Source organism: Cavia porcellus, unplaced genomic scaffold, assembly GCF_034190915.1.
Source record: "Cavia porcellus strain 051 isolate PalLab524CR breed Dunkin Hartley unplaced genomic scaffold, mCavPor4.1 scaffold_1, whole genome shotgun sequence".
NCBI lineage: Eukaryota > Metazoa > Chordata > Mammalia > Rodentia > Caviidae > Cavia > Cavia porcellus.
Window position 1 is genome coordinate 74,709,629 of NW_026947484.1, and position 6,000 is coordinate 74,715,628.

Sequence of the window (6,000 nt, forward strand, 5' to 3'; positions counted from 1 at the left end):
AGACAGGGAAGTCAGTGTCCCCAAGTGGCCCAAGACCCCACACTCCAATACAGCCACACTTTATCGAATATATACAGTTATAGGTGTGGCTAGCAAAAGATTCAAATTTGGCAGAGGACTCCGAGGTTTACTACTCATTGAGCAAGTATAATCAGGGGATGACTCACAAGGGTTGGAGATGAAGCCGGGGATGTGGCTCAGTGGCACAGCACCTGCTGGCAAGTGCAAGGTCCTGAGTTCAATTTCTGGTACCAAAGGAAGAAAGAGAAGGAGAAGAAGGAGGGGAAGGAAGAAGAAGAAGAAGAAGAAGAGGAAGAGGAAGAAGGAGGAGGAGGAGGAGGAGGAGGAGGAGGAGGAGGAGGAGGAGGAGAAGGAGAAGAAGAAGAAGAAGAAGAAGAAGAAGAAGAAGAAGAAGAAGAAGAAGAAGAAGAAGAAGAAGAAGAAGAAGAAGAAGAAAAAGAAGAAGAAGAAGAAGATGTATGGTTATTGGACTGAGGATATAGCTCAGTGGCACAAGCTGTTGCCTGGCAAGCACAAGATTGTGAGCTCAATCTCCAGTATAAAAAAATAAAATAATAAATTAAAAAATATATGGTTTTGGCCCACTTTTCTCCAGTGAATGTTGTATGAGCTCTGTGGTTCAGTCTTATTCCTTTAATCCTCTGCTGTGGTCCACATCATGGGTTGAAGGGGCTGCTGCTGGAAACATGAATAATACTTAGAACCAGGAAACAAAGAACTGCAGGAGGACTGAGGAAAGGAAACTTCTGTGGTTCCTTCCAGAACTATGCATTGGTGGGGATGTCAGCTATCCAGTCTGTCATGGCAGAAGAAATACACCCATTTAACTGTCATATTCACACACCAAAAGCAAAGGAAAAGGTCTTCAAAATCTTGCCTTTGAGTAGGTCTTAACTGCTTTTCCCACAAAGAGATTGGTATGCTTGCTGCTATTTAAAGAAAAACTATCCTCTATTGAAAAATCAAAACCTGAGGTTAGGCATCAAGAGAACTCAATTTTCCAGCAATAAATCAATGAAACAAATGTAAATATTCCTACATTGCACTCTGAAGATTTTCACAGAAGTTGATTTAAAAGTGAGAATATTCAGGATGTGGGTGTTTTGGGTTCTTTTCTTTTGCATAAATAATTGAATTAGAATCTTCCAAATGTTCTATGAAATATGGGAAGGGAGCAGCTGTTACTGACAATTTAAAGTTAAGGAAAGAGACACCTTGGAAAAGTCAAAACAGCTTGACCAAGGATACATGACTAGGAAAGGGCAGAATTAGTACTAGAAATAAGCCTTTTGGATTCTACTTTTGGTTTTCCTTTAGTCCCTTTTCTGTAAGTTTCTCATTTTCTAGGATTTTACACCAAGGCTAATTAATAATATGATTACAAACAACAGCAGCGGCCTGGTAATATTGGAGAGCTAAGATGATCAGATGGAGGAGATGAGGAAAATGATGGTGCAAACTGTCATTGCATCTTTCAATTTAATCAGGATGGCTTTGGACCAAAGTTGGAAGAGGGTTGCTGTAAAAGAAAATGCACTTAAAATTCGGAAATGGCTACGCAAACCTGACTGTTTCCTTTCAGGAAGTCACACACCAGGTTATGGAGCTCAACAGAAGACCGTGGACTCTGTCACAGGTTCAAAACCCACCTCTGTCAGTAGTTCATTGCACAGCTATGAACTAAATCACTTATCTAAGCATTGTTTTCCTACTATAGAAAGTTCATTAAAATACAGCAACTACCTCATTGACTTGCTATGGATTAAATTCAATTATATATGTAAAACCGTTGGTACCTTGCTGGAAACGTGGTAAACAGAATAATGATATGCTGTGGGTTGTGTCAAAAGGGATAGTTGTATGAGGTTTCTTCAGGTGGCCTCCAGTTCCACAAATTAGAAGCCACTTTTGTCTATATCCTTGCTCTTAGTTTAAAAAGTAAGTCCTAATTTTTTACCTATGATGATCAAAGAATGTGAAGACAGAGGAAAGTCTTGAGTTAATTTGCTGTGTAATTTTGAATCAGTGATTTATTCTCTTTAGTCTTATTTCTTATCTGATTTAAAGATATTGATTTGATTTCAGAACTCAGTAGATTCCAAAACTTTATATAATATGGGATCTAATAATTTATCATTCCACCTTCAGACAAAAGAATGGAGTCACTGCTGGTAGAACCTTCTCCTACTATTTTCTAAGCTCATTTTTCAGATAGCCATCTCCCCTTTGCACAGCAATTACGATCTTCTTTATTTTGACTGAAACAGGTACAAATAATAAGCCTTTATTTGTTCTTTAGAAGTAATTGCTCAGGATTCTGAAATGTCCTATCTAGTGATTTCTGTTCTATATGCTAACCAGACTATTTCAGCTACTGAGTCCCAATTCACAATCTGTGAACCCCCCAATATGATAAATCTTCTTTCATTTTTCCTTGCAATCCTAGCACAAGGTCTGACCCTAAAAGTTTTCAGATTTGAAAATGGAAAGTAGCCACAGTTGGTGTTTGAAAGCCTTCTATGTCACGAGGAAGAATCCAAATATTTCTTTAATATATGACGAAGAGCAACTCAAAACAGTTACGCACAGGATTGACAGAGTCACTAGGAAATCACTGTGGGAGCTGATCAGGGATTCAGAGAAGGCTGGCCTGCTGGTGTGACCTACATAAACAGCCTCATCGATGAGGAAGGAAACAGGCTGAGAATTCCACCTGATGACAAAGTGCATCTTTCAAAATAATCTTTTAAATATTTTCATCAGCATACCTAACATGTGATTAGTTGTCTTCAATTACACATAATGTGTAAAAATTACTGCTTAAAAATACAGAGAAACAATAGGAAAACAGTAATTATCCACGTACTGCTTCTCAGAGATAAATATTATTTACATTTTGAGGTACACATGTCCTTTCGGAAATTTTTTTATATGCGTATTGTATGTATTTTAAAAGGGGAAAGGGAGAAAAGGGGTAAAAGAAACTCAGATATGAAAAGAAATATATAAAAACATTTTTTAAAAATCAGGAAGAGGAGGATCCAGGGATGGAAGTAGATATACAAGGAGCAGTCCTCGTAGGTCTACAGATATAGAGCAATGCTGAAAAGTCAAGAACCCCAAGAGAACTAAAAGTGGGTTCAGTGGGGAGTTGGCTGGACGTGGGAGCAGAGTATGGCATGGAGACTTATATAATCCACATGCCACACAAGGCACTCCTTTAAAGTATGCGAATCAGTGGCTATTAGTATGTACACAGTTGTGCATTCATCGCCCCACTCAATCTTGAGATATTTTCATTGCATAAAAAAGATGATAGGAAAAAATATTCTATGCACATTGTTAAATACCAATGGGTAATATTTTCTGCAATCTGTATTTTTCACTTCAAACTATGTGGCAAATAAGGGTCATAATATATATGAAGTCAGGTGTTACATCTATCTTTTAGCTAATATAGATGATAAATCTTTGAACATTACACTCAAAAGAGAAACTGAAGCATTTTCAGAAGAGGTCACAGAGCCGGTAAATTGTAGATCTGGGATGTAAAACCAGGGATCCACCTCTAGCACTTGCATTCTTCTGAACAGTAAATACAGATGTTTTAACACTGTTTATTAGAATATAAAAATGCAAATCACAATCCTATAAAATAACTAGTGGTGTGCAGTATCTCATCTTTGAATAGAACACAATGTTTCCATAGTATTAATAATTTAAAAAACTAAAGTCTATGGGAGAAAAAAATTATTATTGATTCTACAGATTACAAAAGGACTCATTACAAGTTTGTTTTGGTTGGTTTGTTTTAGTTTATTCACAGTACCTGTAACATATATTTCAATACAATGGCTGAGTTATATGCCAGGTGACTGAAATGCTATTACATAAAGCAAGACATGCTAAATTTGTATAAATATTCTTGTATAAAGTACAACTCCAGAAAAATTAAGCTACCTTTTGCTAGCTACAGAGAAAGCCATACTTAAGCATTCCATTTAACCCTTCAGAATGCAAGGTTATTCATAAATCCTAAAAGTTCTCCCACTGCCACAATTTGGATCCAAGAATGTGAGTCAAAATATTTAGCAAGCCTATGTTTGTGTTTGTTATTAGTACATGTTGTTCCTGTTAAGACTTCCCTTTTGGTAGAGCTGTTAAGAAGAAACTGCTATTCGTGCCTGACTCCATACGCCAATGAGAACCATGTTCAGGGGGTAAAATTAAGCCATCTGTGGTGGTATTCATTTTTTTTCTTTTAAACTGGTCCACTTAATGGTAAGTCATTAGAATACATAAACATATTTCCCCTTCATTGTACGTGCTCATCCAAAAAAGTATAATCTGCAAAGGTTGCATAGTCACTTATATTTTTTTATTGATCTTCATGACCACTCAGCTCCTTTGCTTTTAAAAGCAAAATATAATAGTAAATATTAATATCAATTCTATATCTATTTAACTCCATGAAAAAGCTGAAATCGTCATTGCAGGCTTTTACAAGGCTTTTCTTCCTATTAATTTCTGTTAAATCCTAGAAATAAATAAAACAGTGAATTATTAACTTCTAATTCATTACCAAAGTGTTGGAGTTTGTACTGCTGAGAAGTGATCAAGGTACATAATGCATACAAATTCATCTCACTAAATAAAGGCATTTTCAAACCTAATACATAATAGTACATGCTGAAGAATAAGTTCATAGCTAGATGAAGTAGGACAAAGTTATCTCAGTCCAACTTTTGGTTTTCTGTTATTCTTGAGAAAATGTGTTTCATGGGCATTTCAACATGTTAAATGTTACGTTGATCTATAGGATGACTGCAAAAGATATAGTATATGAATAATCAGAACAGCAGTAGAATAGAGAAAAGAACAGAGAAAATGTTTTACATTAAGAATGGCTGAGAATTTTGCAAAATTGATGACACACATAAAATCACAAATCTCTATTGAAGCTGCAGAAAATTAAAGACAAAGAGAAAATCCTGAAAGAAGTTGGGGCAGAGGCACTTCAGTTGATACAAGGTTAAGCACTATTTCACACATCTCATCAGAAGCTGTGTAACAAGAATGGATTAGAATGAAATATATAAACTGTTGTATGTAAAAACTCACAAACCTAGAATTCTATATCTAGTGAAATTCTTCAAAACTGAAAGAGAAATTCATTTCTCAGGTTCATAGGAATTCAGGTAATTTTTTACGTTAAGAAGATATTCTTCAAGGAGCTCTAAATAATACAGGTCAGGCACTTGGATCTGTGCAACAAAAGCTTTAAAGAAGAAAAATATAAAAGTAAAATGTCTTTTATTTTTCTTATGCTTTGTTGACCAGACCAAAATTTATTCAAAATAATAATAGAGACATTGTATTTAGTGATTATCACTCATGGATAAATGAAAGCAGCAAGGAGGAATTACAACTGTGTAGTTATGAGATGCTTGCCCTACTCTTACAGTGTTATTTGGAAGTGGACTTTAATTAGCTCTAAATGAATATTTTATACCCTAGGACAATCACTAAAAAGGCTTTCGAAGTATGATTAATATGCGATACAGTCCAAATTGTACTGCCTCAAGTTTCTTTGCTTCTGTCATTGTTGTTTGTTTGTTTAGGTTTGTGTTTTTGTTTTTGAGACCGGACATTGCCATGAATTCAGGATGGCCTCGAACTTACAATGATTCTCATGCCCCAGCCTCTCAAGTGCTGGGGTTACTGACATATGCCACCACATGAAGCCCAAGTTTCTTATACTGTAGCCCTAAGTCCCAGTATTTCAGAGTTTGACTGTATTTAGAGATAGGACCTTTAAAGTGTTAACTAGTGAAAATGATGGGATTAAGTGGAAGAGGAAATTTGGACACTCTTTGGTTTTGGACCTCCAGCCTCCAGAAATAAAAGAAAATAATTGTTTGTTAAACTACACTGTCTGTAGTACTTTGTTATGACAATCTTAGCAAACTGAAACCATAT